The sequence below is a fragment of the Dermacentor andersoni genome, chromosome 6, assembly GCF_023375885.2.
Source record: "Dermacentor andersoni chromosome 6, qqDerAnde1_hic_scaffold, whole genome shotgun sequence".
In the NCBI taxonomy this organism is placed as follows: Eukaryota; Metazoa; Arthropoda; class Arachnida; order Ixodida; family Ixodidae; genus Dermacentor; species Dermacentor andersoni.
The window spans coordinates 124037921-124060682 of NC_092819.1; the positions used below are offsets into that span (position 1 = coordinate 124037921).

At 45.2% G+C, this 22762-nt stretch overlaps 1 protein-coding gene across 1 annotated transcript in view; it reads left to right on the forward strand.

Annotated features, from left to right (window-relative positions):
- Positions 1–17135: 17135 nt before the first annotated feature.
- LOC126523522 (monocarboxylate transporter 10-like) overlaps positions 17136–22762 on the forward strand; it is an 89487-nt gene continuing 83860 nt past the window's right edge. The window contains exon 1 of the mRNA XM_050172123.3: positions 17136–17253. The gene's annotated coding sequence lies outside the window, so the exon portion shown is untranslated. The remainder of the gene's footprint in view (positions 17254–22762) is intronic.

Genomic DNA, 22762 nt, shown 5'->3' on the forward strand with positions numbered 1-22762 from the left:
GAAGTATGAGCAGGCAAACATTGCTCGACTTTTTACAATGAAGGACAAAATCAGAACCAACCTGCACCGAGAAACAGAACGGGGATTGAGATGCGTCCATCGTCCCTGTACTTGAATGTGCACTGAAGGGCAACACAGTGTGCCAGTTCTTTAAATAGCACTCAGGTGATGCGACTGTCGCTGGCATTGCTTTGGTGCTGAACCGCGAAGTCGGGGCAGAATCGAGGAATGGTGCCGATTCCAGGTAGATGGAAAAGTCGTCCATAGACGGGAACTGGCCATCGACAGCAATAACTTGTGTCTGTGGCAGGTGAATTTGGTTCACCGTCACTGCTACCGGTGGTTGACGGTGACGGGGACAAGGCACAAAACCTGCACCAAGAAACAGAACGAGGATTGAGATGCGTCGATCGTTGCTGTACGCTCGCCTTGCGGATAACGCCTGGCGCTGGGCAGTGCCCGCCCTAACAAAGTGCCAGCTTGCACAACTTGCATCAAGCCCACTTTTTTAGGACCGCTATGTCTATATTATGGAATACAATCAATTTCTTACATTTAATCTGAGGGTGAGGGGACGTCCGAATAAAGTATTATAATCAGCACCCAACGACTGGTGTGCGTAATGGCATAAAATCTTTGAATTATCAAATGCTGGAACTATTTAATCTCTGTCCCTTGCAGCGATGCAGTCTTAGTATCATATCACCATCATAAATCTAACGAAACCTCTTACAGGTATAACTGTCAAATTTTATTGTGTAATCACGATTTACCGTAGATATGCTCGTGAAAATAACCTTGGTCCCATTCGCATAGACGCTTCAGTACCAATACAACACTGACTTGAATTCTTTCTATAGACATGTGTCACTTCTGAATGACGATTTCGTTTCAGGTTGTTTCTAAATCAGAGTTACACTGTTACTTCTTTACTAGCTGAAGCAGACATAGCAGATATTTCGTATTTTGAAAAAAATGAGGGCCAATTTTTCAGTGATGTGTATCGAAAATTTGCATTTTGTAGGTTGCTTATGTACTCTGAGACCAGTAGCTGACTGGTCGCTTTATCCCTATTTTTACTCCTTATACACGGTATTTAGTTGTTTCCCCCCGGTATCCTCGGTAAGATATGTGGGGCACGGTGTTTATATTTATTCGAAGTACGAAACAATGTTCCCTGAGGGACGAGCGATGTGTCTTTATTCGGTGTTGCTTCATCACTGCCTTTGGAGAAAGGTACTCATCGAAGCGTTCCAGGCTGTCATAGTGCCACTAATCTAGAGCTTTCATAGACTCCTAAAAGAACGCACCTCATACGGACGCGAAATTCTGTGAAAACAGGAAAATTTTAAATGCAATGCGTTGCGAAACTATCACTTTCCTGCTTTAAGGGCAAGTGTCGTAGATAATTACTGCACCTTCGTTTCTTTCATTCAGTTTCGTCAAATGCATTCAGTCACCAATTACGATCGATTGTCCATAAATTTGTGAAATTTACATAATTTTATCCCAAGGTGCTGGAGACTCCATATAGAAAGCAAATCAAGGTGGCAGAACAACTGTGTGCATCTTATAGTGACCCATTTTAATTACATAGTAATTTAATATTAATTTATTGTAAGTCAGTGATGCTACGTTTCTTCATTAAATATATTGACTCACCCCTCCAATTACATACACATGTTAATTATTGGGCACAAGCATTACAACAGGGAAGTAAATAATGTTTCGCGATTACTACCGAAACACCCTACTTCGAACGTCCCGTCAAAGATGGTAGTTTCTTCATGAAAGCGGTCGTGTGAAGCGATGCATTTCACTCAGAAGTGAAATAAAGCTATTAAGGAAATTATAGTGAAAGCCAAGCAACACATATGGTACACCATGGAGGAGGGACACCCAGTGGTGATAATAGGCGCATTCATTGACGTAGTGCAAGCAACCAAATAGGTTGCCGACAAGGCAGCGCAAATTGCAGTGTTCACGGTGCCAGATGTCAAAACGCAGGGGTATGCTACTGAATATGCAATTAAAAGGGCAGTGCTTGATGTAAACAGGAAAGTTTGGACGCTATATAAGGCAATATTAAATTGACGGTCATTGAAATTAACCGAGAAGAGCACAGAGTAGGCCGTGAAGGCACTTTTATGTGTGACGGGATGCATTTGAGCGATAGTTAGGTAACACAGATAAGATATAGGTTCGTGGCACCGGCGGTAGCTTTCTCAGGCGGGTCCCAGGCAATCAGGAAGGGAGATTAAGCATTGAATGCAATGGTATACCAGCAAAAGACAGAATTACACTACAAGGAGTGAGGAAAGGCGCACAAAGGATAAGAATAGAGAAGGTAAAATTTGTTGCATAAGTATACAGGTGATCGCAAGCAGGAAAAATTTATGGAAATTCAAACGCGGCTGGATGGCTAGATTACTAGCGTATACGCCTTGACAGAAACGCATTTGCTAAATTTGGATCAGCTTCCTGTTATTGACAATTTTGTATGGGAGGGCTGCAACCGGTGTGACTGGGGTCATGGAAAGGCGGAGGTGCATAGGCAAGCTAATAAAGTGAGTTATGAAGTGGCAAAGGATAAAAGAGCCATGTAAGGATCATTTCTGGATTAGCAGCTCATGGCAAGGCAAAAAGACGTGGCTCGGAGTTGCTTACCTGTGGACACGTAGTGATAGCAGAGATAAAAATGTAGAATTGATTGAGTGCCTTAGAACCGATAATAATGATTCAGGAAATCGGATCGGTCGGCATGAGCAGGAGATATGAATGCACGCATGGAGGATTTAGACGGATATACTGATTACAACAATTCTCTAGTGCTGGATGTGTGCGATGAACAGAACCTTATAGTAGTCAACAGTGAGAATAAGTGTCAGGGGCAGGTCAGGTGGTAATGCGGAAATAGCCAGTCGTGGATGGATTACGCCTTAGTCTCGGAAACTGTATACGAACGACTAGATAAAATGATGGTCGATGAACATGGAAATATAGCCTGGGTAGTGATCACAAATATTTGACCTTAATACATGCGGAAGACACTCATTTAAAGCACGAACCAATTGCATCAGATTTTCTAAAAATGAATTAAAAGCAAAGAGGTCGCGAGAAACACACAGGAGAAGGTGGAAGCGTACCCTGCAGCAGCGTGGGAATTTAAGAAATTGGTAGATGTTATGCAGCAGGAGACAAGGAGACAAGCGGAAAAAACTGGCATTAGAAAGAGGAAACCACGTAACCGTTGGAACAAGGAAATCAAGCAAGCTATAGAAGAGCGTAAGCAGGCGTCTAGGGATCATGAAGAACCCAAAAAGTTAGGGTTACAGGAAGAAGAGGCGCTTCTTGGATGGAACCAATACCAAGAAAAGTGTGGCCAGCGAGCTTGTGCAAGACGAAATTCAATGCTCCAATCGTCTTTAGGTGCATAACATCCTCAAAAGAGACAAAGGCGCCCCAAAACCATTATGGAACTATGTAAGAGAAATCGGAGCTCCAACTAAAAATTTGCAAATGGCTATAATGGATGAAGACGGTAACATATTCGAAGCAGACGATGGGCTGCGCTACAATGGAGACGTTATTATGGATAACTTCGACACACAAAAAAAGTGTAGTTCAGACTCAAACCGATCCACCAACATCAGAGAAGCCTGAGAGATCAAAATTTAGCATGAAATCTTTGGCAGGAAAAAAGCAGAAGAAAATGACCCTAGTAACACGGCCCCATGACCCGATTAAATCCCAATACAGCTAATCAAAAACCTCTTCTTAAAGACCAAATACACGGCTGATTGATGCAATTGATTAAGTCATTAAAACGAAGAAATTTCCGGTTGGGTAGCATTAGAGCAAGCTGAACCTCATCTACAAAGGCAAAGGTGATAAGTATAGGACGAGCTTGTACACACGAATAACGGCAACGTCGATGATATATGTAGAATAGCAATGCAAGCGATAACATTAAAACCGTCGAAATGAGTGGGAAAAAAATTGGGCGATGATTACACTTCTCGGAAATGCGATGTTCGAGAGCAGTTGCGGCGTTACTTCAACAACAGGCAACCACATAAGCAACACGCAAAACCGAACGGAGGTGGTTCTGCGTTTCGGATTGGGCAGTACACACTGCAATCCGCCGCTATCGAGCCGGCACTCCGGCGACACACCATCGCGCCCTCTTATATTGGGTGACCGCCGGGGAGATGGGTGCGGGGGCGAGATTAGCAATTATTATTAAATGTTTCTTCTGAGGTGGGTGAGAAAGCGGGTGGAGAACAGGGGTATTGAGCAGAGGTCATGCATTCATTCACACAGAGACAGGTGAATGTGGCCACACAAGGTTGGGGTGAGAAGTTTCTACTTCTCAGGGGACGAAACACTATAACTGTCTTTCGAGTCCCCGCAACGGCACTGCGCCAGGTAAGTGGAGGTATAGGGCAACAGTCGAGGTGGGAAAAGGACAGCCAGGCGCACGCACTGCCAGGTGCGCAAATGCCACTGAGGAACGCGCCCCGCCAACAGAGAAGCGAGAGACACGGCTGAGAGCCGTACAGCCACGCGACGCGGAGACGGAGGAGCGGAAAGCCGTGGATCACACGCGAGGCGGCAAGGAGCGCCCGCCGCCGGCACCGCGGCAGTGCCGCGACAGCGGGAGGAGGGACGGCGAGGGCGGAGAGGACAGTAGCGGCGAGAGTCACCGCAACGGTGCTGAGCAGAGGAAGGGTGCGATAGGATAGATGAGAATACGTGATCCGGCTTTGGAGGACAAGGACTGCCATCTCTCGGGCCGCGCGCGAGAGTTGGCAGCCGGAGCGCGCGTAGTTAGAGCAGCGCGTGGATGATAACCTTGGTTACGACGAGGCACGATGGCGAGGCCAACAGCGACGCCAAACGCGGGAATGGGTGCCAAAGAGCTGCGCTTTAAAAATTATGTACTGGGGTTAGGACTGTGCAATAGGAGTAGGTAATAATATCGTTAGACAAGATACCAGTAAGCTATCGCAGGAGACGAATGATCTGATTAAGAAACCCCAATGTATGAAAGCCTCTAACCCTAGAGCTAGAATAGAACTGGAAGATCTTTTGAAGTTAATCAACAAGCGTAAGACAGCTGACATAAACAAATATAATACGGATAGAATTTAACATACTCTCAGGAATAGAGGAAGCCTAAAAGCAGTGAAGAAGAAACTAGGAATAGGCAAGAACCGGATGTATGCGTTAAGAGACAAAGCCGGCAATGTCATTACTGACACGGGTGAGATAGTTCAAGTGGCTGAGGAGTCCTATAGAAATTTGTACAGCACCAATTCCACCCGCGACGATAATGGAAGAGAGAATAGTCTAGAGGAATTTGACATCCCAGAAGTAACGCCGGAAGATGTAAAGAACGCCTTGGGAGCTATGCAAAGGGGGAAGGCAGCTCGGGAGGATCAGGTTACAGCAGATTTGTTGAAGGATGGTGGGCAGATTGTTCAAGAAGAACTGGCCACCCTTTATACGCAATGCCTCATGATCTCGAGCGTACCGAAATCTAGGAAGAACGCCAACATAATCCTAATCCATAAGAAAGGGGACGCCAACGACTTGAAAAATTATAGACCGATCAGCTTACTGTCCGTTGCCTACAAACTATTTACTAAGCTGATCGCAAATAGAATCCGCAACCACTTAGACTTCTGTCAACCAAAGGACCAGGCAGCATTTCGTAAAAGCTACTCAACAATCGACCATATTCACACTATCAATCAGGTGATAGAGAAATGTGCGGATTATAACCAACCCTTATATATAGCTTTCATTGATTGCGAGAAAGCGTTTGATTCAGTCGAAACCTCAGCAGTCATGGAGGTATTACGGAATCAGGTTGTAGACGACCTGTATGTAAAAATACTGAAAGATGTGCACAGCGGCTCCACAGCCACCATAGTCCTCCATAAAGAAAGCAACAAAATCCCAATGAAGAAAGGCGTCAGGTAGGGAGACACGATCTCTCCAATGCTATTCACAGCGTGTTTACAGGAGGTATTCAGAGACCTGGATTGGGAAGAATTGGGGATAAGAGTTAATGGGGAATAACTTGGCAACTTTCGATTTGCTGATGATATTGCCTTGCTAATAACTCAGAGGACCAATTGTAATGCATGCTCACTGACCTGTAGATGCAAAGCAGAAGGGTGGGTCTAAAAATTAATCGGAAGAAAACTAATGTTTAACAGTCTCGGAAGAGAACAGCAGTTTACGATAGGTAGTGAGGCACTGGAAGTGGTAAGGGAATACATCTACTTAGGGGTGGTAGTCACCGCGGATCTGGATCATGAGACTGAAATAATCTGAACAAGAATGGGCTAGGGTGCGTTTGGCAGGCATTCTCCTATCATGAACAGCAGGTTACCATTATCCCTCATGAGAAAATTCTATAATAGCTGTGTCTTGCCAGTACTCACCTACGGGGCAGAAACATACAGGCTTACGAAAAGGGTTATACCTAACTTTAAGACCATGCAACGAGCTATGGAAAGAAGAATGATGGGTGTAATGTTAAGGCATAAGAAAATAGCAGTTTGGGTAAAGGAACAAGCGCGAGTTAATGGCATTTTAGTTGAAATCAAGAAAAATAAATGGGCATGGGCAGGACATGTAATGAGGAGGGAAGATAACCGATGGTCATTAAGGGTTACGGACTGGATTCAAAGAGAAGGGAAGCGTAACAGGGGGCGGCAGAAAGTTAGGTGGGCGGATGAGATTAACAAGTTTGCAGCGACAACATGGCCACAATTAGCACTGGACCGGGTACTTGACCAGGCTGATGGTGATGATGATGGGGGATCTACAGATTGGGGTTCAGACGAGGCCGACGCTTTAAAATGATGGGTTTCAGTAGAGGATGAACATTTCAGTAGCTCAGGATATACCTTCATGGATAGCATTTCTAGATATTAGGAGAGCCTATGACAACATAGACAGGGAATTATTATGAGACATTCTCCAGCACAAAGGCATAGATGACGATGTCATGGAGCTGCTAAGGGAGATAGATAGAGGCAACAGTGCACAGATTGTATGAGAACGCCGAAAATGCAACGGAACGTTGCAAATTTACCAACGGCTGAAGCAAGGATGTCCTCTTTCTCCATTGTTTACGCTTTATGTTAAGACATAAGAAGAGGACTGGGCAACAGTGAATTAAGGTTTGATTGATCTACATGCTTTATGGACAAATGGTGCGACATACATGCGCTCGCATACATAAATCCGCTGACTGATGTATGCGGACGACACAGCGCCACTAGCGGACAATGCAAGAAATTCACAGGCACTTGCGAATATGTGCGGCTTAGGTTTAGCTCAGACAAATCGGGAATTGCGATCGCTAATGAAGAGACGAGTAATTACGCGCTGTCAGTTCAACGGCAAGTAATAACCACAGTCAAGCAGCACTATAAATACCTCGGCGTTTACATAGGCGAAGGAAAGATTTACTCAAGCATCCGCCAAAATAATTTGAAAATAACGGGGAAGAGGAATGCAACAATCATGAAACTAGAGCACTTTGCTGCCGCAATATATACGGGCTGGTGCGTGGAATATCGAAATGAGTAATGGCGGCAGCGCTAACGTTTGTAAATGCCCTTCCGTGACTATATTCGGATAACTTGTCGTGGTTAGAATTTAACCAAATCTCGGTAGCCCGGTTGTCTTTGGGAGCGCACGGCAAAACAACAAATGAGGCAGTGCCGGTTGACATGGCTTAGGCCTGGAGGAAGAGGTCAAGAAAGTTGGCAACCAAGTACAGGGTAAATGAAAGTGTAAATAAACAAAAAGGAGTCATCAAAAAGAAAGTGAGAGAAACAGAGACAGTGAATTGAATGCAAAGAGGGGAAACAAAAAGACCATGAAGATTTACAAGAATGAGAAGAAAGAAATTTGACAGGAAATTCTGTACGATAACGCGAAGGGAAATGCTTTGCTACCAGAGCGTATATTCGCAACAAGATGAGGCGTGTGTACATATGCTGCAACAGAAATGTGGACACATCTCAGCACATTTTAATGGAATGCGAAGGGTTTGACCCACTGAGACCCGTATGTAACGTATACCTTCCTGAAGCGCTTGGAATTAAAGTGGACGGAATCATCAACCGGTCAGCAGTCGAGATACGCAAGAGACTTTTACAGTATCGGGGGGCAAAATCAGGCAGATTGATGAGACCGCATCCGTTACAGTCATAGGTAGTGGTAAAAGGTAGATAGAGAAGTTTTGAAGAATAAAAAAAGATTAAAGAGGTTAATACGGAAACGCAAGAAAGAAAAATATGTTTAGTATACCTGAGTTACTCATGCAGGATAGGTGACTACTTGTCACCGCCCAGTTACAAAGGGGATGTCAATGAATCACCATCCTTTAGGCACGCGTGCTTCTCTTGGCGATTTATGGACCAGCGCCGTCTACGAAACAACCTTGAGTCTTCACTAAGCCCCACAGGAGATACGCTGTTCGACAACGAAGAAACGGCAGCGCTAAGGAAAGGGCAAACCCCCTTGCGCTGACGAAATGCTTCCAGAAGTGTGGTGGCGCCTTGCGGGTTGCTTGCTTGTTGCTCTGTCTGCTGGCACTTCCGCTTCTTGAAGGCACGCCAGTTGCAGAGGTGAGCTAATTGGTGGCGAGTCACGTGTCCAAATTTCACACATCCACCAGCGTAGAAGGGCTCTGTGTGCCCGAGACGTGGGTATACTTAAAACCAACGAACTCTACAATGACACGTCAGGGAGTCCCGTTGTAGCTACGTTGAGGCTATGGAGTCATAATTTTATGCCCGTGCTTGTTCGGTCATCGCAAAATACGCAGCAAGTGGTTCATTCCGGTTGAAGCCAAAGTGGGTGGTAAAATATTATGATTTGTCTGCCGATTTGACGAATAGTACGAATTCCAGCGATGAGGTGCCTCAGTTTATGCGTAAAGAGTTAGTGGTTAGCAGATAATCAGAATTTGTTAGCTAATTTACGGTACTTCTCGGATTGCGAAACTGAAAGCAGCGAATACTCCAGACTTGCCACTATGATGAAATTCTGAAAAAAGTAGCCATTGGAATTGTTCATCTAATTATTTCGCAGTATACACCATTGTTCAATTTCGGTTTCCACTACATTGTTCTAAAGAGGTTCTTGTGAAAGGAAATATCATCTCCAAGTTTTACTTGTTAGACAAATCCCAAAAGTTATGCTTGTTTCAACTTTCGAATAAATGCTTCAACGCTAGTCAGCTTTACTTCATGTAGTTATGCCAAAATTATTAGGCACGAAGTTTAATAAAATTTTAGTCAATTATTTTGTTAGAACACATTCCCTATTGTACGCAGCTGTTAGTAAAGCGTCACCGAAAACGGAAAATTTCCTCCACTGGGTGATCGCCAAAAATTGTGACCTCCAAACGTTGTAGAACTCTGCTACGAGATTAAGTACAACCCAGTAGGTGGCGGCTTAAATTTCATTGTGACCTCATAGCCTAGTAGAATGTCAGGGCGGGCCAGCAGTCGCCGTTTCCCCTTTTGATTTGTTTAGTAAGATATATGTATATATATATATATATATATATATATATATATATATTTAGTGGCGGTACGGAATCCATTGCATTCAGTGTATACTGTAATCACTAAGCTGATAGCTCCGTAAGAATTCGTACGATGTATCGCTAGGGTGGTTCTGGTTGAACAGTGAGGCTCAGTTTGTCGTATCTAGTGACAGTGGTCCGGAGCTCTAACTCTGGAAAAGTGCAAGGGTAATACGCTATCTACTTGTTCGTTTACCTTCTGTGTTGTTCCGCAAGCCCTGCATTTGACTTTATAAATAATTTTGCTTCAATACATCTCCAAGTTTATCGTCTCCGACTTGGCCCTTGATTCATTAACGCCGAATAACACCGTTAAGGGACCTGGGGGAGGGGGGTATTCTGCAAGTGTCCGCCGAGTAGACATGTTCCATTTAGTCTGCTGCTCGAGTTCTCATCGGCTAGGCTGTGGCACGCGTCAGGAGGAGACAGGCGCCCCCCAACAATCAGCACTTGAGCAGCAGACAAAATGGACATGTCCACTAGATAGAGACTTACAGAACAGACCCCAGGTCACCCTAAAAAAAATTATATTGTGGTGTTTTACGTCCCAAAACCACTCTCTTATTATGAGGCACGACGTAGTAGGGGACGCCGGAAATTTGAAGCACTTGGGATTATTTAACATGCACCTAAATCTAAGTACGCGGGTGTTTTCGCATTTCGCGCCCATCAAAATGCGGCCGCCGTGGCCAGGATTCGATCCCGCGAACTAGTGCGTAGCAGCCCAGCACCATAGCCACTAACAACTACGGCGGGTCCAGGTCATGTTTAAAGATGAAAGAATGAACTTTTGTGTTTGTTTGCCTGAATATAATGTGTCTGTCAGTCTACAGCTTTGGAGACCTCTACGTCTTTTTTTTCCACGTAAGAAAGAAAAAGTGTGGTTGTGGCCTAATGCTAATAGGCCGAGCTGCTCCGTTTGGCGGTCGAGTTTCGAATATGGCAAGCGGGCGTGCGCATTCTTTTCTTTTTTTTTCATGTGAATGCAAATTTACATAGTGAGAACCCGACCAGCGACCGACTGACCGATTCAGGCGAAACCAATTGCAATGGTAGGTCAAGAAAACTTCGATTTAAAAGATTTCCCGCTTACCCCTGCTTTGTTCTAGCTCAAGTTTCACAGTAAGATCGATATTTATAGTCTCGATTGTTGAATCTAGATTTAAAGCAGTTGCTTGTCTGGTTCTGAAGAAAAATGCGCAAAGGTGCCTTCGCTTATGGGCATGCAAGCAGCTGCCACGATGACGTTAGTAAAACTTGTGTCGTCACCTGTCGGCAGCTGCAGAAAACAGCCGCTCCGGAGGATTGTAGCGTGTTTCAGGGGAGCGTGAAATACGCAACAATGCTCCCTGAACGGCTGGTTTATGCAGCTGCCTACAGGCGGCGACACAAGTTTTACTAGCGCTGCTTGGCAGCACCTTGCATATCCACACACAAAGGCAACTTAGAGTCTTTTTCCGAGCAAGTAACTGTTCCAAGTGATATATTTAACAATCTAGATAACAAAATTCCAGATTTCTACCAAGATCGAGAAAGAGCGGGGCAGCCATATGCGCAAGTTATTTTTCTGCAACTTAAATGAAATATGCTTGTCTCTTTCACGTCATCAATGTCATCGCGACTGTGTCGCAAATTATGCGGTCTTTACTGTATTTACGCTAACAAAAATTACAGTTCGCCTAAGGTGTGAGCTGCAGACACGAGAAAACACCCTTAAGTGTTTTCTTGTGTACTAACTCACCATCCCACACCCATAGAAAAGGATGCTTGAGCAAATTGATACATCCATATATAAATGGGTGATTTTTCGGAAGTGCACCGCTTCCTCCAATGGTTGTTTTGCCGAAATGCACACTTTTTTTACAGCGATATATTTTACTCTATCAGTACCCTAACCTTTCGAATGTCCGCTGAAGTAATCCGGAAGCGCGACAGAGCGTAGACCACATAAAGTGCGTGAAGTGCTCTAAGAATGCAAATCATGTTAATAAAAAAAAAAAGCTCAGTTTGTCCACTTCACCGCAGAGGACTTCCCATACACGAAGTGCAGTATTACACTGACATCCTATTGGGACTTAAAACGTGCTCGAATAAGGATTGGCGCATACTGCTCAGAAAGAGACTTATGGCTTTTACTTGCATAGAATGTTGAAATGCCCGAGCACCCCTCAATTCTCTAAGGCGTATATTTTGCCCAATTTACCCTTGTCGCACATTAACATTATTGACAGGTTGCAGTAAGAGTGTTCTGCTAACAACTACATCCATTTTCTAAATTTTTCCTAAAGGTAAGGGCGCAGAAGGGGTATTTCGACATCCAATCCATCCTTCGGGATGTCATTTGCCTCATGCGTGGAAGGCCTTGCAGACCTGAATCTATTTACCACCGAACGAGCGGAGTGATACGTTTCCGCAACGAGTGGCCACAGCGCACCGCTCACGCTGGAGACCAACAATATAGTGCGTAGAATACCAGTAATAGATAAAATGCATAAAGAAGGCCTTATTTGCCGCAACATCAGGTACCCAAGTTGTATTATAATTATTCCGTAGAAATCATGTCAGGTATCACACGCAACTGTATTGCCAAACCCACCTCGTGAGACTTCAATGGGTGCAGGCGCACTATACTTGCGGAGCTTTCGCAGCGTTTCCTTCTAAGTATGAAATTCAGTATTGGTAGATTAAGAGAATTGTCTGAAGTTTCGTTGACTCTGTGATTACAGGCTTGCCTCGGGAGAAACGGAAGGAAACTGACATGGGTGGCATTTACCGAGTATGGTAACTATAAACGTGAAATGCTGGGCCATGTGTGCGAAACTTGAAGTTCTGACAGCAGCGTCGCATGCTACAGGCAGAAAGCTACTAGTGGTGTTTATCCCAGCTAAGGCCCTTACTATATACCGCCGATCGCGCGCACTATGTCAATTGACGTTATGCGAAACATCTTGCAGGTAGCTGGCAACCCATCAGCGTTTCAAGTTCTGCAAAGTGATCTAAGTATCCTCCACGTGTTTGTGCGAGGCGCGCACTTCTGCGTCCGAGGTGTGACGACGAAAGCATGATCACAACGACGATGATGACGATCCTATGATGGCGACAGCATGATCTGTGCAATGGTCGCTCGACAGAAGTTTAAGACTCGTGTTGAACTTCGTAGATTATGCCTCATATTATTGCAGCATTTATGCTGCAGTCCAAGGTTAGCGCGACTTCTTTAATGCGATCGCATTATTGGCACCCTTCACTCTGCTTGCATACATCATGTTCCTTTGACAAAAACTTTGAGACGAACCATTCATGTGGTGATGGATTAGCCAGCGAAACTATTTAGGTGACTAGGTTTCCCATTATAAATCCTACATTCACACACACATATACATCGATGTGTTATATTTATTTATGTTATCTCGAAACGACGGTGATCACGGCCTTATAATCGCTGTGGTACACTGAAAGATGTTGCGTCTTCAGACAGGACACATTCTTAGGGAACGTCAAGTCGATACGCGAGCCATGAATAGTCTTCGGTGTCGATATGTCTGTATAACAAACGAAGCCAAATTCATTCTCTGCGTACCGGAGGAACCATTCGTTCTGTGGTTTCGACAGATCCACGTTGACATCGCCAACGACGACCATGGGTTTAGTTCAGCGGCTACTGTGGCGCTCATTCCCGTATTTTCCCGTCACAACTGCCGCGCGTTGTATTGAAATCAGACGATTTTCCCGCTGCGCAAGTACTGCACGCGGTGAAAGCACGTGTCATTTCTTTCTCCTCTGCCGTACTATCGTTTGTTCCGCCTATTCGGCGCTCGCGCCACCTTCTTTTTATTCATTTTACGGACGTTAGCCCGCCCGGAGACCACGCACACTACGAGACCACGCACACGACTAATTCATACACGTCCGTCAGGTAAACACCTTCGTTGTTAACATATGGACTGATCCCGAAGTTAATGTGCTTAAGAGAGCGTCTCAAAGCGCTATATTTGTCGTGACAAAAGAAAGCGAGAAACTGGCAGGTGGGCGCACGCGACAGACGTTTCAAACATTGAGATTGGCTCGTGCGAGAGAAGCATGCGTGCGATCGTAGCCGCATGGTTAGCGAATTGGGGTGCGTTGCTCGAAGAGATAGGTTCGATCTAAGGTTCGGTCACGTATTTCTTAAATAGAATTCTAGGAGGCCATGACCCACTTTGAAAATATCTAACAGAACACTCGGTATGTGTTGGACGTACGCAAGCGATATCACAGTGTGCATGAAATCGCAAGTTTGTAAAAGTTACAAGGTATAGATACGTCAGTTTGATAAATAGGATTGTGCGATTGGACGCGCGATCGCAGCCACCAAGATGTCGCAATCGACCCAATCTATGTGCGCAATAGCATGCTTAGATTCTAAGTTAATGGTGGCCTAGTTTCTTTAAGGAATACAATTGGAATTAGAAAGGTGTTTGTCCTCATCACATAAAATCAGCTGCTACACTCTAAAAAGTGACTGCACCTTTTGGAGCGTATTTCGGTCATGCAACAATAACCGTCATCCGTCTTGTTTTCGTTTCCTTTCTTGAAAGCTCTGCTCTTGCTACGTAACTGTCAAAAACGCTGTCTCACGCCGATAACACGATTGTAGTTCATCACATGCAAGTACCGGAAACGCAGCGTTAAATATTGAAAAGTCACGCCAGATGGATGGTGATAATAGTTATGGCAAAAAATAACAACGAATGGTGCGAGCCTTTTAGAGTGTATGCATCTTGTCTTGGCATTGCAAGCTCGCCTCATAGATGGATAAAACGTCATACTTGCTCGCGCGTGAGCAACTGATTGGGATAAACGGCTCATCGTCATCGTATCTCAGTGTTCTGTCTGGCGCACAGAAACGGTCAGCGCTAGTGCCTTGACCGTTTATTAGTGGCACGAGCACAGGGTGACACCCTTCTTTCTTGCGTAGCACTTCCGGTTCACCTACTGAGAGGAGCGAGGATGAAATTCAAAATAAATCTGAAAAAGATAGAAAGAATAGTATTGTACAAAATTCATGGGTTTCATTATAGATAGGATATCACAGCATATGTTTAGTTGGTGATAAACAAATAAAGGCGGTATCAATGCCGCGTTAGTACTTATAAATATTTTTTTCTTCCTAATACAATCGAATACTGAGACAAGATGCTAAATGATTTTGTACATCTACAGGATTTGAAAATTGAATTAAAATTCAATTATGGGGTTTTAAGTGCCAAAACCACTTTCTGATTATCAGGCACGCCGTAGTGGATGATTCCGCAAATTTCGACCACTTGGGTTTCTTTAACGTGCACCTAAATATAAGTACAAGGGCGTTTTCGCATTTCGCCCCCATCGAAATGCCGCCGTGGCCGGGGTTCGATCACGCGACCTTGTGCTCAGCAGCCTAACACCATAGCCGCTGAGCAACCATGGTGGATGATTGGAAAATTGTTGAAAATTACTTTTTACTGACTACTTTCACGTGCCTCCGTGTATGCACAATCAGTCGCTTCGAGTATCGCGAACTGTATGCAACTATAAAGTTTCGTTCTATGATTGCCTCTTGGTTTTTACGAATTGATTAACGCATGATATCCCTCTTGTTTGTACTGATATTTAAACAATATGCCATTTGTGCACTTCAATTAAACCCCTCTCTAATGGTGCGTTATGGCTGATGTAAATTTGTATAATCAACACACACCCGCCGCTGTCGCCGATGGCTAAGGTGTAACACACCTGAGCTCGTGGTTGTGGGTTGGATCCTGGCGATGGCTACCGCATTTCGATGGGACCGAAAGGGAAAAAAAATCGCTTATGTGCTCGCATTTAGCTGCATGTTTACGGTAGAAGGCGCGGGAGAACATGTTTATCAATTTAAGTAGTAAGCGATTGTTTCCGGCAATTTAGCGACCGATAGAACTACGTTAGTTCGCGTACCAGTCAAATACTTAGTCATCCCCATGAATGTTAAGCGTTTCAGGCGAACCTGCGACTTGTTTCATGAGGGCTCACGACTCGCTGTTCCTTCGGTATGTGATGCTCTTTTATTTAGCAGGTGAAACTATTGAGCTTACTGTACGAGGGGCAATGACACCGTCTTTCCTTCTTTTTCACGGCTGAGCATGCATGGTAGCTAGTACTATTGCGTAGTATTAATATTGAGTTTGGAATAAAGTATTTGTAATGGACACCCAGTGCGGTAAAATCACGGACCACAGAACTTCCTACAAAATTGCGATAGCTAGTCAGCACGCTAGTGATGGTCGGTGCAAGGAATTTCCCGCTTCTTGGTCTTTATGGCTTCAAACGGGTTTTTGAGTTCGCAAGTTGATTGTTTTTAAGAAAGTGTAACGTTTGAAAAGAAATATATATTCTGCGATTTCAGGCATGTGGTAATGCGGCACTCGAGATTAATTTGGACCAGCTCGTGTTCTTTAAGGTGCACCTAATGCGCGGCAGACGAGCGTTTTTTTTCATTTCGGCCCCCATCGAAATGTGCAAGCCGCGGCCGGGTTTTGATCCACCGACCTCGGGCTTAACAGCGCAACGCCAAAGGCACTACGCCACCATGGCGGGTAAGGTATTGTGTTATAAATGCAAAATATTGCCATGGCTGCGCCTGTGCGCAGAAGCTTATGGTCTAGCTTTGTTATGAAAACTGAGTGATTGCAAATGTAGGAACATGAAGCCTAATAAAGAACCGCACAAGACCATTTGACGCCGTAAGCACAATGATCGACAGACAAATATATGTACTAACCATCACTATACGATGGTAGCTCAGTGATTGGAATACCAGAGTTCCCTCAAGCAAATTTAGGAACGCTACAGCGCTACCGCCAGAACCCCAGCCTTGTATTCGCAAAAAGGTCAAAACCATGATCTTGATGGCACTGCTTGATGGAAGAAGAACAGTGTGTAAAATATCATTTTGTACTTCCTATACAAGTTTTTGGTACAATAAAAAATTCATTTGAGAAAAATAGAGCGTTCGGAACTGGCCATTTGTTCCTGTGCTCCCTTGTGTCGTCTGTCGCACTGTTCCTCCGTCATGAAGTTGCATCTACGTTTATGAAGCTTTGCGGTGGCTAGTTCCAATATTGCGCCATCCACTTGGCGTAATGACAACAGCCTTCATGCACGCCGGTTCCACACAATGCGCAGGTCTTCCGATGCAGGCGGAACTGTGTTCCGCCACACGCCGAACCTCGCCTGCGCCGCGGCCGTTGGGCAACGTTCGCGTGAACCGCGCTGCGAGCTATTTTGCGCCCGGAGGTCGCCTGCGCAGGCGGTGTTTGAGGCTTGGTCGGCGTTCTGCGGAAGAAGCGAATAAAGGGGGGAGAGCAGGGCGCCGCGGCGAGGCTGACGCAATCTGGGTTAGGGCTCCCGCCCGACTGCCACGGTCACATGGTGTCGCGGGCCGCCCGAAAACCGGCACCTTGGCCGCCGCGTTCGGGGCCCCGGGCTTTTGAGCCAGCGAAGAAATTGGCTTGGCACGGGTTTTCTGTGTGCTTCGTGAGAAATTACTCGGCCCTGTGTGCTTTCGTCGCGAGGACTAGCGGGATCGTCCCGACGCTGCAGCGCACGTCTGCGTCAACTGTGTGGCCCACGCGGTGAGTGCGTCTGTCTCGCGTCTGTGGTTGCCGCGGGGCAATGCACGGTATTTGCGCTGGGTTGTCGGTTGTCGCTTTTCTGGCGTCTCCCGCTTCACTCTGGTCATCGGAGTGGCACGTGCTGAAAAATTAGTCCTGTGATTCTTATTTTTCTCTGTGGGGTACTTCAAGTATATAGTGGAATCAACGAAGAGTGTATTGGGGAGATTTCAGTATTGTGGAGTTTTCAGAAACTTAAAGGTACTGTAATATTCCTGTCACTACACCAAACTTTGCGCTGGAGCTGTTAAAAAAACTAACATATTATATGTGTTTAAGGCAACACTTCGCTGTGGAGAACACTTGCAGAGGTCACGGCACTCGAACGGCTGCACTGTAAGAATACAGAGAGAACGCAGTATTCATTGCTACTTTTCCTTAGCTTGACAAAGAAAATGAGCATAATAAACACCCTTTAAATACGCAGTATATTTATTATCATGTGTGTTCCAGCCTTAGCTATTACATGTATTCGTTAAAGGTAGAATACATTAGGCCAGTTTGAAATTTCTTTGTGCCCTGTTATCTAATGGGGTAATTTCTAGGAGTAATATACTGACATGCACTGGCGCTTTGCCGTGCCGCAAATCTGCGCTGAATGAGCCATTTATCATAGTATAGAACAAGAATTATGTTATCATTTGCGTGCACATCATCGCAAGGATCAGGAGGCCTTCAAAAACCTCTAGCTCCCTCTGCATACCAATCAATGTGAAAAGTTATTTCACTTGTTTTCTAAGCATCCTTTCTTGTCTCTCTGTCTAAATTTAGTGCTGACGGGTACACAGCGTCACAGTTTCGTACTACGCTAACCGACCCACGGATATCATTTAGCCTTAATGGCACAAAAAGCAACAGGACCTTCATAGCTTACTTAACGGCAATCAGGTAGACAGACGTTTATCATTAGCAGCGGTCTTGGTGTGAAGGTCTTTGAGACTCTCTGCACTCTGCCGCACGATCTGTGGAGCACTGGAAGAGGTCACGGTATCTGATCGCACAAACGGTTAACGAGGTTTTAGTTTTTCATTAAATGACGGCTGTGTTACCGTAGGTTGAGAGGTGCACGCCATAACTTCAACAAAATACAAACTAATATGCGGTGTGTGCGATTTTCAACACATTCCATCTTCAACTTCATTGTCTGTGCATACTAGCGGTGGTGCTAATCATAGCTTGAGAACTCAACTGAGGCGTCGCTCATGCTCGAGTGGGCTAGTTTGTCCAGCGCGAATGGCCTCCCCCCAAAATTTATTTATTCTACAATTCCAAACTCCATAGACATTCCTTTTGTTTAGTCTGCAGATTGCAAAGAAGGGGCGGACTTTCCGCGTTCAATTTATGTGGACCAATATCTAGTTATTTTAACGCTTTTAAAACATTTTTTTAACAGAGAGTGTAACAACCGTATATATTCAAAAAGGGCCATCTGTAAAAAGACTTAGCGGTGTGAAAAAATGTGTTGGTGGTTTCTATCTATTGAACGTCATTATTATAACAAAATGCCCCTCATCAAGGATCCTGCACATGTATATCCGACTTACATGATGAATTATCATGACGAACCCTATCAGCTATATATATATATAGAAGTAGTTAGAATCAAATTATTCTTTCCATACTAAAAGCTAGAAACAGTTTACACAAATCAGCAATTTTCAACGCCAAAAAATCAATAAAAGAAAACGTATTTAAACAATTTCGCGCATACGCGAAAAACAACCATGCTTGCCCAAGTGTCAAATTTGTGACAGCATCTGCATTGTGTCCAGTACGGTAGTGAACAATAAAAGCAATGAGTCGAGGATAATGTTTACCTCAAATGGCATCCGTGTGCCTTGAATCCTTACATTATCATATTTTCGTTATGTGGCAGTACAATTGAGGCTCACTGTTTAGCAGACCTTGCACATTGTGTGTAGTACTGAAGAAAATTAGTCATACGATAATGCTGCTGACGGAAGAAAGTCTAATGCTCGCGGCCGTGTGTGGTCTTGCAGTATGAGTGACCCCTTGGCATAAGCGTCCAGCTTCGAAAAAAAAAAAACACTCAGACCGTTATGCAAGAGGCCGCATTGCCTGCTTACTTCCTCTTGCAGCCTTCTAAATATACGTCGCGCATTGTTGGATGGACTGCCAAATAGAAAATGAGGAGACGAGGGAAGGTCTCTCGTTCGCTCTGGTTTTCTGTTAGCGAAGCTGCTGCTTGATTGACGAGAGTGCTGCGTCAGGCGCCGCCGATAGAAGAGAAAACAAACAAGTGCGTCACGCCGAGAACCGCGTGCGCGCCAAAACCGAACCCCGCTGCTTTTGCTGGCGAACTTTTAGGGTTTCGCGACGGCGGCAGCGACGTTGTAAGCTCAACGCAGCTGTGGGCGCCACATCCTGCCGCTTCTCGACCAGCTATGAGAGGAGACTGTAAGATTACTGTACTATGAATACTTTCACGCTATGATATTAGTGGGACTAGTGATCACGGACTATAGTTCGCTTTGTAGGCGCTTCCAGGTCAAAGGAAGAGCTCATTAAAACACTCGCAACCATCGTAACGCTGGCTCACGGGATGAATTTCGGCGTTATCCTACGCATATTGAGTGTCTCAGAGAGGTACGGCAGAGCTGAATGACGTCTGACGCCGGGCGGATGTTTTCGTAGCCGATGAGGAAATGTTGGCATTACTTGCGTGTAAAACGGATTGTTTCAGCCCTACTCCTAATCAGGTAAAAGATAGGCACAACGTATGTTTACATATTCATATATTGCCACGTGACAGTGGAACAGTTTACCCTTACAAATTAGAGCTCTAACGTTATACAATTTTGGGTGTTCGCGACATTACGGGCCTGGCACGCAGGGCTAAACCAGTGCCCTTCATGTGCGCGTTGGGTACATTAATAATAAGCTCCACGTTTCTGACAACGTATTCCGTGTTTTCTTGCAATTTGTTTCTGAATTATACACTTATCACGAAAGTTACACATTTTTACTACAAAGACGCCTTCTGCAACTGTATGGTTCAGTTTTGCAGGTTTTCTGTAGCGCAATAAGCACAAGGGCGTAGAAGAGAAAACAGAAACACACAGGCGCTAACTCCTAATAACAATTTATTTCCAGCACGGCTGCCACTTAAAACCCTCGCTTTTTTCTCTCGCTTTTTTTTTAAAGCACGTCTCTACTGACAAGGCAACAGAGCAAACGATAGTACATCTCACTTGCAGCCTAAAAGCTATCATGTTTAATGCATGCACAGGAATTCCAACTCCCTTTTTGATAGTGACATGGACGATTCGCTAACCCAAACATTGCCAAACTCTTCAACGTGAGCACTTTTAATGATGAGACGAGTTATTTCGCATTTGCTTCTCCCGATAATAGGGAGCTTAGGGAGCACTCCTAATAGGCTTAGGGAGCACTCTAATAAAGTGGACAAGCCTTCGCCGGATGACTTCCTCGCAATTCATTGGCATAAGTGCGGATGCGTTCAGCGATTTCAAGGAGCAATTATTATCGGTAGAAGCAAATTAGCTCGTCTCATCATTGAAACTGCTCGCATTGAAGAGTTTGGCAATGATTGTCTTCAGTCGCCCATGTGACTATCAAAAAAGGAGTTGGAATTCCTACGCATGCGTTGAATATGATAGCTTTGGGCTATAGTCTGCAAGTGAGTTGTACTATCATTCGCTGTGTTACCGTGTCAGCAGACGCGTGCTTAAAAAAAAGCGAGAGAAAGGAGTGAGGGTATCAAAGTATCGTCCGTCCCAGAAACAAGTTGTTGTTGAAAGTTAGCCTCTGTGTGCGTGCCTGTTTTTTCTTCTACGTCCTTGTGCTCTTTGCGCTATACAGGAAAAACTGCAAAATGCTACGCCAACATGACACGACAAAAGCTTTATTTGAGTCCTGAGGGACTGAGACCTTGGGGAGCCAAAACCGAAGGCACCCGAAGATCAAGTCGGTGGCTCCGCCCACGATGGGACCGGGAGATCAAGTCCCGCCGCAATGTCGTGGGCCCTCTGGACAGCCTGGAGTTGTATGTGGAGATTGCTGCTCTTGAGAGATTCCTACCATTGTTCTTTCGTGATGGGGGGAGAGGCGTTAAGGGCTGGGCACAGCCAGAGCATGTGGTCAAAAGAGCATGAGTCACGACCACATTTGGGGCACGACTGTGAATGTTCAGGATCTATCTTGTTAAGGGATCGAAGACTGGGATACGAAGGGGTTTGCAGGAGTCTGAGTGTGGTAGCCTGAGGTTTGTTCAATTTGGGGTGAGGGGGTGGAAATGTCCTGCTGCCTAGTCGATAATAGGAAACAATTTCGTGGAAAGTACATAATGGATCTTTGTGGATGTTGACCTCGTTCTAAGCCTGGCTACCCGCGACAGCACGGTGCGTGAAATCGCGCGCTCTCCGGTAGGCCTGCTCGTTAGGATTACATCCAAGCGGTTTAATGGAGCTATCTAGATGGGCTGGGAACCACGAGATTTGGTATCCTCCTTCAACTGCTCTCCCTAGTCCTTTGAAGTGCTTTAATCACAATACTGTTCGCCTGTTCAGATATGATAGCGGACGAGAAGGATCTAACCGCCGTGCGCGAGTCCGAGAAGACCATAGCGGGAACTTTTGAGCTGTGAAAAGCCAGAGCGATCGCCGCTTCCTCCGCCACATGGGCAAACTTCGTATAAACAGAAGCTGCATTGACTAGGTCGCCCCCGGCAACCCGACTGTGCCCGAGACAGCGAACTTATCCCCACTGTCATATCTGGCAGCATCGATAAAGAGGGCATCTAGTTTCTGCTGATTGACCTTTTTAAGGATGGACTTGGCTCTCGCGAATCTTCTACCTTCGTTATGCACAGGATGGATGTTTCGTGGGATGGGGTCTACCATGATGCGACTTCTGGTTTCCCGGGTCAAGCTAACTTCGGTCGCTGGTTCATGTCTGGGTTGGATTCCCGCTTCTTCTAAAATTTTAATACTTGGCTTAGTGGATGAAAGTCTCATTATCATAGTCGCTGTGTGAGCTTTTATTAGCTCATCGATGGGTTTCTGGAGTCCTAGCTCGAGCAGCTTCTCAGTGCTTGCGGACTGCGGAAGGCCGAGCACGCGCTTGAGGACGGTTCTGATTAGGGAGTCGAGCTTGGCCTTTTCCGCTTTGTCCCAATTAAGGTACGGCGCGATGTAGATGACTTGACTCAGGAAGAATGCCTGATAAGCTCTGAGTAAATTGTCCTCTTTGAGACCGCCTCTTCGGTTTGAGACGCGGGCTACAAGTCCTAGGACATTATTAGCCTGTCCAGTGAGCCTGTTGAGGGCCGTCGAGTTACAGCCCTTTGCATCAATGAGGAGACCTAGAATTTTGAACGAGTCCTTCCTCGGTATGGCATGCCCATCTTTAGCTCGAACTTCTGTCGGCAGAGTTTTCAGAGGCGCAAGATTTCTAACCCCTTGTCTGGACTGGCGGTATAACAGTAGCT